Genomic DNA, 13,453 nt, shown 5'->3' with positions numbered 1-13,453 from the left:
GTGTTATCCTGTGGGGACAGGGACGCGCAGCAGCGGGCGTGCTGCTGCCAGGGATTTGCAGTAGCTTTGTGAAGAGAATGGGGTGGGGGGAATGAATGGAGATGGGTTCTAGTGGACTTTGATCGGCTTGTGGGAAGGATTATACCAGCAGGGTGCTCTGTGAGCGGATCCCGATGGCTTCTCAAGTCCTGTTCTGCAAACACAGTGCCTGGCTCCCAGCATTCCCGCTGGGATGTTTTGGCTTTATCCCTGGTATCGTTTGCAGCCCCTCAGGACCGATGCATCAGGTGCTGTTGGTGAACACAGCTCAGACCCTCCAGCATAGCGCTCACCATGGCTGGGTGAGGATGTAGCTGCTGGAGGGAGAAGTGACACTGAGCTTTCTGCAGCCTTGTTGCCTGCCTTGTGATACCCAGAGAGGTGTGAGCTGCAGTGCTTTGTAGCCCCACAGCACAGGCATTGACCCCCGTGGCGATGCATGCTGCTGCCCTGGCTGCTGGCCCTTGGGTAAGCAGTAAATCCCAGCATCTCCAGACAGCAGTTTCATCAGTCTGGGGGCTGGACCAGGTGACCTTTGAAGGGCCCTTCCAACCCAAACTATTCTCTGATTTGATGATACTTGTTTTTTCTCCCTTCTTTTACTTTCATCATATTTCATCTGCCTCTTTCAATGAGTTTTCTGTCCTTTGTCCAGTTTTAAGTCATGTACAGTTGATTTACACCAAACCCTACACTACATGAGCTTTCAGCTCCCTCTTCCCTGCTCACAAGTAACCAATGGGTGCAAAGAGTTTCAAAGGTAATGGTGGCTGCTCCAGCTGCTCTCCCATCCAGAAAATAAAGAGCACAGCCTGTTTCCTGTTAAACTTTGCTGGTCACATTGATTTACATTGCTTGTCTCGTGTTTTATGGCTTCCAAACTGATGTTGTGTTAAGCTGGCTGGAGTTTAGGCAAGAAATCAAATGCAGGCACTGGCAGGCTTCCCCACATGCATTCATGAGTGTTGATCACATCACAGTCACATTTGCTTAGTTACTGGAGGACAAATAGCAGCACTGCCCTGGTTGTGTCCCGGCTGGTTTGCATCGGGGCAGTGCTGGTAAAAGGAGTTTGATATTCAAACTGTGGGGTAATGCAGGCTGCAGGGGGGCTGCATCCCCGCTGTGCCATGGCTGGGTGTGCCTCCAGTGGTGGTTTGGTGCCATGGGGTATCTCCTGCCTTTATCTTAGCCCATGAGCTTTATCTTTTATCTTCTCTTCTTCGTGTTGAGGAGGGGAGTGAGAGCAGCTGATGGGCACCCAGCAGCCAGCCAAGTCCATCACACCAAAGCCATGGTTTGGGGCAGAAATACATATATATACATACATAAATGTGCGTGTGTGTGTAGGATAATAGAATACCTCAAGTTGGAAGGGACCCATTGAACCATCAAGTCCAACTCCCTGCTCCTCACAGGGCTACCTAAAACTAAACTGTATGACTAAGAGCATCATCCAGATGCTCCTTCAACTCTGACAGGCTTGGTGCCGTCAGTTCCAGTGTACATATGTGCATTCTATGCATATGTGCAAATGCATTTTAAGCAAAGCAGAATGAGTTTCTCCTTGCACAGGGCATGCCGCTGGGACTCTGTGCAGCCGAATGGGACTGTGTATTGCTGCTGCTGGTGGCGGAGGTCAGTGCATGGATGGCTTTCACCCCAGGCTGTCACGGGGAGGTTGTTTGTACAGATCCAAGGGGATCTGGATCCCTAGTGGGTTACTAGCATCGTCCTTGCTGCCTCTCAGCAAGTCTGTGCAATGGGCTGTGGATGTGTCCACAAGGAGCCCCAACAAAACCAACTGCTCCGTCCGCTGCGGGCCAGTCAGAGGCTGTCTGCAGAGCAAGGCAGGGATTTTTGCCCAAAGGAGCCCAAAGCGTTTGGAATCCGAAGGGCTGGATCTAAGGGAAAAAGCTTCTCACTGCTCACGAGTGAGGAAAGGTTCTCATTTCATTTCACAAGTGTCAGCAGCACGCTGGATTGGGAATTCTGCCGTTTCTGCGCCGTTTCTGGCAGAGAAAGTCTCGCTTTTCCTTAGGAAAACAAGAAATAGAATATTCCTGTAGGATCAAATGTGAGAGAATGTGCAGGAGTTAAGAGTAAGGAATGCATCCACAGGAACCCGCAGGTTCCTGTGGCAATAGGTCGAACAGCATTTAGCATTAACTAGAAATCATCTATTTGTGTGTGTGTTTGGGATCAGCGGAGGAGCCGCATGGGGGGTGCTGGAGCTGCATGGGTTGGGCGAGTCCTGATTTTGTCATTTCTGTTCCCTGTCTCTCCCTTGCAGTGCGGAGAACCGGTGTATTGATGCTGCTCTCTGATTTACGAGTGCTGCTGCAGGGACACAGGTACATTACTTGCCTCTGCTGGTGCAGATTTGGGTTTCATAAGGCAAACCAAAGGGGTTGCTTCTTGTTGTGCCTCGGGTTTTTCACATCAAGGGGCAGAGCTCCAGGAATCTTTTCTTTGGTGCGTTTCATTCTTCTCTGTGCTGCTTTTTGAAGGTAACATCTGGTTTATGGTAGAGGGGGATGTTGTCCGGTGGCTCGAGCTGGGAACAGGGGGAAAGGAGGTCTGGGTTTCGTAGCTTGTCTACAATGAATTTACAGTGGGTGAAGGTTTCAGGTGTCTTCACACCCTCAGGTTCTCTGCTTGCCTCTCCTGGCTCCCATCACCTCTCTGATGAAGGTGCCACCTCTGTTTTCAATGGGGGCTATTTCCCTCCTTGTAGCAAGCTCAGCAGCATCAGAGCAAGCCCAGAGAGAGCATGAAATGCTGAGTTCCCCTTTGGAAAGGCCACCATAAAAATCAATGATTGATGGAAACCAAACAAGACGAGTGAGCTCTGCACAAGGTCCTCCCTCCCTATCGACTGCTCTCCCAGACTTTGGCCTGGGGGCTCCGTTTCACAGCTTGCCTCAGGACACAGCCTTGGCAATGAAAAATGGGGCAAAACCAGGATGTTTTCAAGCAACAGCACGGTTCTGAGCTGTTCAGCCACTGCAAACAGGGGAGTCCACAGCCAGGGGAGGGTGCTGGATCCAGGAGGTGAGCCCGTGCCCAAGAGCAAAGGGGTTTCATTTATCCTATTTTCAGGGTATTGCGTTTCCCTCCTCGTGTGCCCCCAGGAAAGGAGCCAAACTGGGGTTGCTGAACTGATGCTGGCTGGTGATGAGCCTGAGAGCAGCCCCTGTGGAGGGAGAATTGGGGTTCAATGCAGTTTCTTTTAGCTGACAAATCCAGCTCACCCATAGAGGGGTGATGGAAACAACTGCACGTCTGGAACAACCAGCCATGGTGGTTATGGAATTTACATAGAATCATAGAACAGTTAGGGTTGGAAAGGACCTTAAGTGGTCCGGTTGATATGCTGGAAGGAAATGCCATCCAGAGGGACCTTGACACGCTTGTGAGGTGGGCTGATGCCAGCCTTATGAAGTTCAACCATGACAAGTGCAAGGTCCTGCACCTGGGTCGGAGCAATCCCAGGCACAGCTGCAGGTTGGGCAGGGAAGAGATTCAGAGCAGCCCTGCGGAGAAGGACTTGGGGGTGTTGGTGGATGAGAAAATGAACATGAGCCGGCTGCAGTGTGCGCTCGCAGCCCAGAAAGACAACCGTATCCTGGGCTGCATCCAAAGGAGCGTGACCAGCAGGTCCAAGGAGGTGATCCTGCCCCTCTGCTCTGCTCTTGTGAGACCTCACCTGGAGCATTGTGTGCAGTTCTGGTGTCCTCAACATAAAAAGGACATGGAACTGCTGGAACAAGTCCAGAGGAGGCCACGAGGATGATCAGGGACTGGAGCACCTCCCGTATGAAGACAGGCTGAGGAAGTTGGGGCCGTTCAGCCTGGAGAAGAGACGGCTGCGTGGAGACCTCATAGCAGCCTTCCAGTACCTGAAGGGGGCCTATAGGGATGCTGGGGAGGGACTCTTCGTCAGGGACTGCAGTGACAAGACAAGGGGTAATGGGTTAAAACTTAAACGGGGGAAGTTTAAATTGGATCTAAGGAGGAAATTCTTTCCTGTTAGGGTGGTGAGGCACTGGAATGGGTTGCCCAGGGAGGTTGTGAGTGCTCCATCCCTGGCTGTGTTCAAGGCCAGGTTGGATGAGGCCTTGTGTGGGATGGTTTAGTGTGAGGTGTCCCTGCCCATGGCGGGGGGGTGGAACTGGATGATCTTGAGGTCCTTTCCAACCTGAACTATTCTGTGATTCTATTCTATCATCCAGTTCCAACCCCTCTGCCATGGGCAGGGACACCTCACACTAAACCATGGCACCCAAGGCTCTGTCCAACCTGGCCTTGAACACTGCCAGGGATGGAGCACTCACAGCTTCCCTGGGCAACCCGTTCCAGTGCCTCACCACCCTCACAGTAAAGAACTTCTTCCTTATATCCAAATTATGCAAATATATATAATATGGATATATATATACAATTTGGAGATATATATATCCAAATTAAACACTGTGCTTTGTCTCATCTTTAACAGTCTCACCTTTAAAAGAAAAAGGCTGCACCGTGCCTGATTTCATTGGCAGCATTAGCAGTGTTCTTTATGCAGTTTTAAGGCTGCTTACACTTCCATATCCCATTGCAAGCTGTCCAGATAGCGAAGGCACAAGTGACTCAAGCACTCGCTGCTCTCAAAAGGCCCATGCCTAGCGCGGGATGGAGATGCCAATGTATTTAGGTGATGGGATGCTTTTGCTTCCAGAGCTAGTGGCTGCAAGAGCCAAGTCCTGCGAGAGCAGCCGAGCTGGCTGTGCTCACTCATTGCAGACTGCAGCCAATGGCCCGGGCATGGAGTGTGCAGCCAAGGTGAATTCACTGATGTCTCACTGCCACCATCGCAACCGGATGATGCGAAAGGCTTTGAGTGGACGCAGGCAGAGCTCTGTGTCTGTGGCAGGGGGGTTTGGGGCTTTTTGGGTTGTTTTTGTTTAGATGTTGGGGTTTGCGAGCTGCTCTTTCACTTCCTTGTGCTGTTTTCCAGACGCAGATGAGATCATTTCTTATATCACTGGCATTATAAATAAGCTAATGGGTAGTTAGCTCATTAAGTCACCACCATGTTTGCTGCTGCTTTACAAACTCAGGACTTAAGCCTGCAAACTGCCGAGCATCTCAGCCATTCAGACTTCATGGGACAAGAAATAGCTTATCCCTCTTCTGTTAAGGGCTGCCGTGCTGCTAGTGGTGCTTTGCCAGGCAGACACCAGTGGATGGGATGGATGAATGTGCTGTGCTGAGGATGGGCTGCACAGGCACAATGGGGCTGGGAGAAGCATCCCTTCTCTCTAGTAGATGAAAGCCCAGCGCTTTGCTCCCTACCTCCATGTCCAGCCATGCAGAGCAGCTCGACGAAAGCCACCAAGAGCATCGCACACCACTCAAAGCAAACACCTTCAGCAGCGTGGTAGGGCTCATGTGAGCCTCTAAGTGCTCCGGCTTAGTGAGTCCCTGTGATACTGGATTCCCCCCCCCCCCTTTTTTTTTGGGGGGAAACCTAAAGAAAGGGAAGGAATTGGGCTTGTTCTCTCGTGTTCCCATGCTGGAGACAAGTGCTCTGCCTGCGCACGTCCATCGTGCCACATAGGCAGCTGTCTGCAAGCCAAGGACAGGGGGAGATGCCTATAAATGTAAGAGAGAAGAGCGTTTGCTGCTGCTCTGTGAGTGGAAAACCAGCTCCTTCTGTGTTTACTGCATAGCGAGGAGTGCCTGGAAAAACCCGGGAGCTCTGCACCTCCAGAGGCTCCTGCAGCTGGGGAAAAACAGCCTCCCCATGAAATAACACATCTGATGCCTAAACCGCCTGTGAGAGCAGGGGAGAGAGCTGCGTGGAGGGGTTCCCAGCTCCGTAGCTGTTTCTCCAGGCACACGGAAAGATCAGTTCTCAGCTGTCACATTTAGAAAGCAGCAGACACGAGATCAGGCAGAGGTGGGGGAATACGGAGCTACTCATCACAAAGTGCTGCTCTCCGGGGTCAGAGCAGAAACCACCTTGCTCCCCTCTGAGCCACAGGCAGGTTACAGTTGGGTCACAGCTACTTGATAGGAAGCCCCTGTTCTCCTGACTTTGATAATCGCAGTTTAAATCCTCCTGAGCTGGTGCTTGCAGCAGAAAAGCCAGCCCTGCTTGGCAATGAGCATGGCCCTGCTGAGGCTGTGCACAAGGGTGATGCTGTGTGTGCAGGTTGATGGATCCCTGCGCTGATTCAGAAGCTTTTTGCGGGTGAACACTGAGAATGGCACCTTCCAGGTCCTGCAGTGATTCCCATGGCTTGGTTTTGCTGGGTTTGGCTGTGAAACAAAATTGCACGGCTATCAAATATGCCCCAGCCCATGAGCGCATACTTCATGTCTGCCCCTCCATCCCCTGCGGCAAACCTTGCGCTGCCAACGTGATCGATACGGGAGGCAGGCAGGCCAGGAAAATAATATCAGTGGCAGAGAAAAGCAATAAAGATGAGTGTGCCCCTGGGAACCACAGACAGACACCAGCATCCTTCCAAGTTAAACTGCATCCTCACTGGGCTCGCAGCTGACAGCTCTGCTCCGCTCCTAAGACAGACTGTGGTAGGGGCAAGGCACGATTCTAGGTGCAGAAACATCTATTCAGCAGAAACATCTTATTCTCCTGCTGCGAGGGGATGCAGAGGAATCTCATCAGCTTAATGGCTTGTGGGGCCTGTTTTCCCTGTACTTGTGAACACAGTCCTTGGATGCTCTCCTCCTCCAGGGATCGTAAGTCTTCCCTGGCTGGGTCGTTTTGGCTCGGTCTGCAGTTATAGACACTGCTGTGATCCATCTGCAGTGGTGGGTGCCAGCTGCCCCCATTGCTCCCCATCCTGCCATGGTGTGCAGCCAGGAGCAGGGTATTCCCACCCCTTGTCCCCTGCTTCTGGGGTCTGGAGTAACCCTCAGCCCGAGATCAGTTTAGGGTATCACAAAGGCTGGGATGTGGAGAGGGATGCGGAGAGGGATGCAGCCCCATGGTCCTCTCCTGCCTAAGGACCCCACTGAGGGCTTGAAGGCTGTGCTGATTTAAGAGTTGGCAGTTTACTTTGTCGGTGAGGTGTTATATCCATCCTTTCCCCCCTACCAGAGGGCAGTTTGTTCATATGCATAAAGACAGAGATAACAGGATTGACTTAAGCATGTCTGACACAGAGCCAACTAAGCACTTAGGCAGGGAAGAATGGATGTTGAGTCGTGCTCTGGCCTGTGAGACAGCACAGGCACACATGGGGCTTAGGAGTTCTGAACCACCTCTACCTAAAGGCTGGATGAATTTCCCAGAGGCACAGGACAAGCTGAAATCCATCCCACTTGCGTTGTGCTTCATCGTATCAGCATCCTCCTCCAAATCCCTCTTTCCCCTCAGTTCACTCTAGAATGGATCTATCCATATAAAGTCTTCTATAACAGAGGTAACAGAGACGTTTTGAGGCAGAAGCAACAGCTGAGCCTCTCTCCTGGCTTTCCAAACTGCCTTTAGTGAGTGTGGGGCTGAAAGCCATAAGCCTGCTCCATCTGCCTCTCACCGTGACAGCCAGCCAGCAACGAGCAGGGTTGTGCAATCCCTGCCGAGGCATTCAAGAAAAAGGAATAATATTGAACAGTCCTGGCAGGAACATGCCCAATGCAGCAAGTGCAGCTGGGCAGGGCCAGAGGGAAATTCTTCGCCTTCTTAAGGTTGGGAAGGTGGAATTAAGGCAAAATACTTTTGGATGAGGTCCAAGATACCGGAATGAGCAAACTTCCTCTTGCTTTTAAACATCACACCTGGGCTGAATTCAGGAATACTCTTGAGATGCAACTGGTGTGAGGAAAAGCATTGGAAGTCCAGGGAGGAAAAAGGAAAGAGACCTGGTTTTGACTCTGAATGTGCCAGACCTCCAGCTAGCAGAGGTCAGGGCAGCGCTGCTGGGGACTGCGCTCGCTCACGTACTGGCCCAGCAGTGACTTGGATGCTGTGTTAGGAAAGATGCTGCTCATCAGGCAGCAGTGCAAGGCAGCACAGTCTGTCACTGCTGCTGGAGCTGTGACAGTCCGCATTGCCCAAGGCTCTGCCACCAGGCACTGCACCCCTGTGTGTCCCGGACCCAACAAGTGGAGGGAGCAGGGATGCAGCCACCAGGCTCGGTCCCTCCAGGCAGTGATGTCCGCCTGGTCTCTGATTTGAAGTTGTGGCTCACGTTTGGAACTAACATGAAAAAAAGGCTTAATGGGAAGCTCCTAAATGGCTCCAGCTTTCAGGACTCAGGGCTGCTCTTCATTGCTCCTCCTCCCACCAGCAGTCCCGCACCCAGCGGTTAGCACTGCTTTAAAGCATGGGAACAATGGGAAACCGTGCCACTGCTGGGGGAAAACTGGACACAAAGCAGGAGCAGCCTCCAGGACCCACTCCTGTTCCCGTCAGAGCTCAGCAGACCCTGAGTGTGGCCCTGCAGCACCGGCCAAGCTCCCCCCGAGCTGCAGCTTCAGTGCTGGGCTCATCCTTCATCCCATGCGTGCGGCTGAGCCCCAGCAACGAGGAATTATTCCCGAGCTTCAAGGAACAAACCAGGAGCAAGGCAACAAGGAGCAGCCAATGGAAATGTCAAACAAACCACGAGCAATTAAGTGCTATAGCTTCTTGTTTATCCACCTGCAACAGCAGCTTCGTGGCTGAGACTTCAGCTCTGTCTCTAGTGAGACTCCACACGATGCACTGTTTGGTTGGTTATTTGATCCACGGCTCCCCGGATGAGTGATGATTAAAGAAGGGCCCAAGATGGGGCACCCTCTACTTATGGTAGCTCTGTCTGCTTTGTGCAGCCTTTCCCTTGGAGAATGGTGTTTTTTCCTCCCTGGAGGCCCTGTTTGATTGCCACAGACTGGAAGCCTTTAAAAGGGACTATCTGTGTGAGTCACAGTTAAAGCCACAAAAGAAAAACCAATAAAGCAATCTGAAAAGTGCTGTTTAATGGATTGAGGCAAACTGACTGGAAACGGGATACAGACTTTCATCTTTAGATGGTTAGCTCAAATCCAGCTGCATTCGGGAGCAGATGACATTTATTCCTCATCAACAGCGCAGAGAAGAGACATTTGAAAGGAATTTTACCACCTGAAAGGAGCTGCTGCTCTCTCTGCGCTCCCAACAGCTCCCTGAGCACATCTGAAAGCCTTATGGGTGTTAGGTACTTTTGAACCTCAGTCTTTACAGGGCAGAGCTTTTCCCACCATGAAAATGCACTGTCCTGAACGTAGGTATCTGCTCATATGGCTGCCTTTGCTTCATTTTCTTAGCAAATAAAACATGCATGAGCCCCACTGCATTCACCCCTCTCAACAGTGATGCTTCTCCATCACCTCAGTGAAGCAGGAGACATGGAATAAGTGCTCATCCATATCAGCTCTCTGGGCAGCGCTGGCAGCGAGTGTTGGCTCATCAGTATCAGTGAAAACCACGTCTTGACAGGCTCATAAAAGCCTTATGACACTGCAAGGGCTGTGAGACAAGGGGTAATGGGCTGTGATTAATTCTCTCATCCTGATGGCATTGCTGTCAGCTCAGGCACCGTCGCTCCACATCTTGTCGGGCTGGGATGACGGCAAAGCCCAGCTGGTTATCTCCCCGGCTGCGCAGGATCTGTTCCGTCTGTCCGGGAGATGGGTCAATGAGTCAGACCTGATCTGAGGGCTTTTGGGATGAAAAGGGATATCTTCCTATACAGTGGTTTCCATCAAGGCATCACTGCTGGTGCTGTCTCCCCGGCCTGGTGTCTCCAGCCAGCCAAGCCCTCACTGGGCCTCGTGGCTCCCATGCTGTCCTGTCCTGCTGCAGGGACACAGAGATGGCTTTTCCCAGGCTGAACTTTGGGCTGGCATCATGCTAAATCCCTTTGGCTGACTTTCTTCCCCCTGTTTGGCAAGCGGCACAGATCTGGGGAATATCCCATGGGATTGTTCCCTCTGATTGACCCTGCAGCTGCCCTGACTTCTCTGCAGGGTGTTTGTCTGCATGCAGTGATGGCAGCTGGGCCAGGGCTCCTGTGTGTAAAGAAGAAATATGTTTTCTGTTTAATTCAGCCTTTATGTATCACTATGTTAATATTAACAAGTCAAATTCGACCTATTTTCCCACTTTTTAGGGGAAAAAGGAATAAAAGGTATCTTTCTGCATAGAGCACTGAGAAGGCAGCAGTTAGGCTGACCGAAGGCCAGTGTTTGTTAGAGGTGAGTTAATCTGTAGGTGTGAGTCTCCTCATATGGCTACACCTCGAGGGGCAAAGTGCTGGTGCGAATCATCCCCCCCTTGCCTGGCTGCTCCCCCAGCTGTGGGGCAGGGGAGTTGTGAGATGTGCTGCAGCTGGCTCAAGCTTGTGCTCCAGCCTGATGCTTTTCCAGATGTGTGCGCAGCTGCACACGTGGTGGGCACATGGCTGGCGCTTCCCCACTGCTGCAGAGCAGGTGTGTGACAGCAGAGGAGACCGGAGCTGCGGGCCAGGCTGTACTCCCCGCTGCCCTGCACTGCCTCGTGCCTGTTAAAATGTGCAACTGTGGCTTTTCTCCACTTTTTGGACATTTGTAGTGCTGCACTTAACACCCAGGACAAAGAGACCGGGGGGTTTGGATGGCTTCCAGGCAGCCAAGAAAACCGATGCCATCCTGGGCTGTATCAGCACCAGTGTGACCAGCAGGGCCAGGGCAGTGACTGTGCCCCTGCACTGGGCACTGGTGAGGCTGCACCTTGAATGCTGTGTTCTGGGTCCCTCACTGCAAGAGAGACATTGAGGTGCTGGAGCGGGGCCACAGAAGGGCACAGAGATGGTGCAGGGCCTGGAGCACAGGTGTGATGGGGAACAGCTGAGGGACCTGGGGGGGTCAGTCTGGAGAAGAGAAGGCTCGGGGGGGGCCTGATGGCTCCCTACAAGTGCCTGACAGGAGGATGGAGCCAGGAGGGGCTGGGCTCTGCTCCCAAGGAACAAGGGATGGGACAAGAGGAACCGGCCTCAAGCTGCACCAGGGCAGGTTTAGATGGAGCTGAGGAGCAATTCCTGCCCCAGAGGGTGCTCAGGCATTGGAACAGGCTGCCCAGGGCAGGGCTGCAGACACCGGCCCTGCAAGGGGCGGGGGGGGCCCGCATGCGCACGTGGCGCCCCCGCCCAGATGTGCGCCCCGCCCGCCCCAGCTGTGCGGCACAGCTGCTTCCCGCCACGCCCGCGGGGGGGGTGGGGGCGGAACAGCCCCGCTCCCGCCGATAGGCCCCGCCCCCTCGGCTGTCAATCTTCTGCTCGGGCCCAACCGCGTCCCGCGACATATCGGGGCCCTCGACCAATCAGGGCGTGGTTGTGATTTCCATGGCAGCCGCAGCCGCGCGGCTCCGGGCAGGCGGCTCCGCGGCCGGTGCGGGTTTCGCTCCCCGCTCCCCGTCCCCGTCCCCTGCGATGGTGCCGGAGCGGAGCCGCGGCGGAGGACGGGCGGCAGCGCCGCTGCTGCTGCGCGGCTCTATCCGGGCCCTGGCAGCGCGGGGCCGGCGGCAGCGCAGGTGAGGAGCCCCTGCCCGCCGCGCACCTGAGGCGGGAGGCTCCGGCGGGGCGGGCCCCGGGCGCGGCCGTTCCCCCCTCGCAGCCCCGACGGCAGCCGCTGTGCTCCGCCCTGCCCCGCCCGGCGCTGGGGCGGCCCCGCTGCCGCCGGACTCGTTGCCTTTGTCGGCCGGGCTGAGGCGGGGGGGTGCGGGTGCAGCCGCGGCCTGAGGTGGCGGCTGGGAGCGGGTCGGCGCTGTGGCCGCGTCCCTCAGCGCCGCTGCCGGCCGGGGCCGGGGGGGCCGGGGCGCTCCGCTGTGCGGGCGTCGCAGCCGGGAGCCCCCGAGGATGCGCGGCGGGGCCGGGGGGCTGCTCCCCGCGGGTGCCGTGCCGGGGTGCCGCGCGGATCCGAGCCGGGTAAAGGGGGAAGCTTCCGTGCGGGCGGCAGAGCCGGCTGGGGAGCTGCAGCGCGGCTCCCGGCGTTGTGCGGCAGCGGGGCTGTGTCGGGGGAGGCTGTAGGCACCGCGGCCGAGCAGGGGGGCTCCTGCGCACGGAAGCAGACCCACGGCGCTGCGTTTGTGTCTGCAGACACCGTAGAGCAGTCCTGGTGTGTGAGCGGCTCAGCAGTAGTTCACAGCAGTAGACCTAACGTCTCCGCTGGAAGGGGTTTTCCTGGTGCTGCCGCTGGAAGAAGCCATTTGGATGGTGTGAGCGTGGTTTTGTAGGTCTGTATCTTTATCAGGAAGCAGTTTGATTCAGTGAAGTACCCTGTGTAATAATAGAGTGCTGGAATCCGCCTGAGGAGGCACAGTACAGGTAAAACTGCACGGAAGAGGAGCTCATCTGTTCATCAGTGTGTGCTGCTGTCTGGTTTTCCCCTCTTTTAGCTAAAATCCAAACCATCCATTTAAAGAGGTAGAAGCCTGTGTGTTGCCAATAAAATTCCTTTTGTTGAACTGTTCTCCAGTAGTAACTGTAGTGCTTAACAGGTACTGCGTATTCTTGCGTAACTGGGAGCATGTTGGTAACTCTGTTTTGACCATTCAGTATGCAAATCCAGATCATTTACTGGATGCAATATATGTGGCTACAGCAGAATGTTATTTGCTTTCATTGTTTTACTTAGCTGTACTTTTAAACTCATTTTAGATGGCTTAAATGTTGAAAAACCTGAAAGTGCTGAATTTTGAGTCAGCTTGGTATCAGTTTTGGGTCTGCTATGGTTTGCTTCTCTGGAAAACTTGTGAGTGTTAGTAGATCCAGAGAAAAGACAAGTGCTTCTGACTTTCTTTACACACACACACACATATCTATCTAGTGGAAGGTCATGAAGAAAGCTGTCTTTTGGGGGGTGTAACTGGTAAATGGAAGGATTACAGCTTGCTTCATCTTTTACTATTGATTATATGAGAGAAATGCATGAATGTGAGCACTTCTTTTTTACTCCGTGTAATGTGATTGCACTAGAAACTGTGGGATTATTACACCGTTGTATGTGGTCTCCCCAAGTATGGAAACTTGGGATTCATCAAGCTTTAGGTTAAAAAACAACCCCCCAAAGTAGGTTCAAGGGGAATGCAAATCTGTGAACAGCATTCCTACAGTATGAACGAGAAGGGAATGTTGTTCTCACATCTGCCTTCCCCTACACTAATTCTGTCCAACTTTGTCCTATCTACTTGTCAAACTGCTCTGCATGAAGACAAGCTTCCCAAGGTCGAGTTGGCTCTTTCATCTCAGCTGCTTTCTGGCAGATGACTTACTGCTTAGTTCTTTGTGGCAATGAGTAAAAGCTGCTGGTTCTATTTTATCAGCCTTTTCTACTGTATAACGGGAGAGAAACCTAAAGAAAACAGATGCAGGGCTTGATAGCCATGATGGTTTAAAAGCTA

The 13,453-nt window shown here is 53.3% G+C and overlaps 1 protein-coding gene across 11 annotated transcripts in view; it reads left to right on the top strand.

The window, feature by feature from the left end:
• Positions 1–13,453, top strand: part of TPST1 (tyrosylprotein sulfotransferase 1) — a 44,092-nt gene that overhangs the window by 387 nt on the left and 30,252 nt on the right. For 6 of the 11 annotated variants that reach the window (XR_010615912.1, XR_010615913.1, XR_010615906.1 and 3 more), the window contains exon 1: positions 11,387–11,584. The exons of 1 other annotated variant lie outside the window; for it this stretch is intronic. The gene's annotated coding sequence lies outside the window, so the exon portion shown is untranslated. Of the gene's footprint in view, positions 1–2,332; positions 2,394–11,386; positions 11,585–11,855; positions 11,979–11,998; positions 12,287–13,453 lie in introns of those variants that run through there. 4 more of the 11 variants (XR_010615910.1, XR_010615908.1, XR_010615907.1 and 1 more) reach the window with 3 other exon arrangements.

The sequence above is a fragment of the Lathamus discolor genome, chromosome 14, assembly GCF_037157495.1.
Source record: "Lathamus discolor isolate bLatDis1 chromosome 14, bLatDis1.hap1, whole genome shotgun sequence".
Classification (NCBI taxonomy): Eukaryota; Metazoa; Chordata; class Aves; order Psittaciformes; family Psittacidae; genus Lathamus; species Lathamus discolor.
The sequence above is the reverse complement of the archived record's forward strand: the minus strand, read 5'-3'. Positions and strand labels throughout refer to the sequence as shown.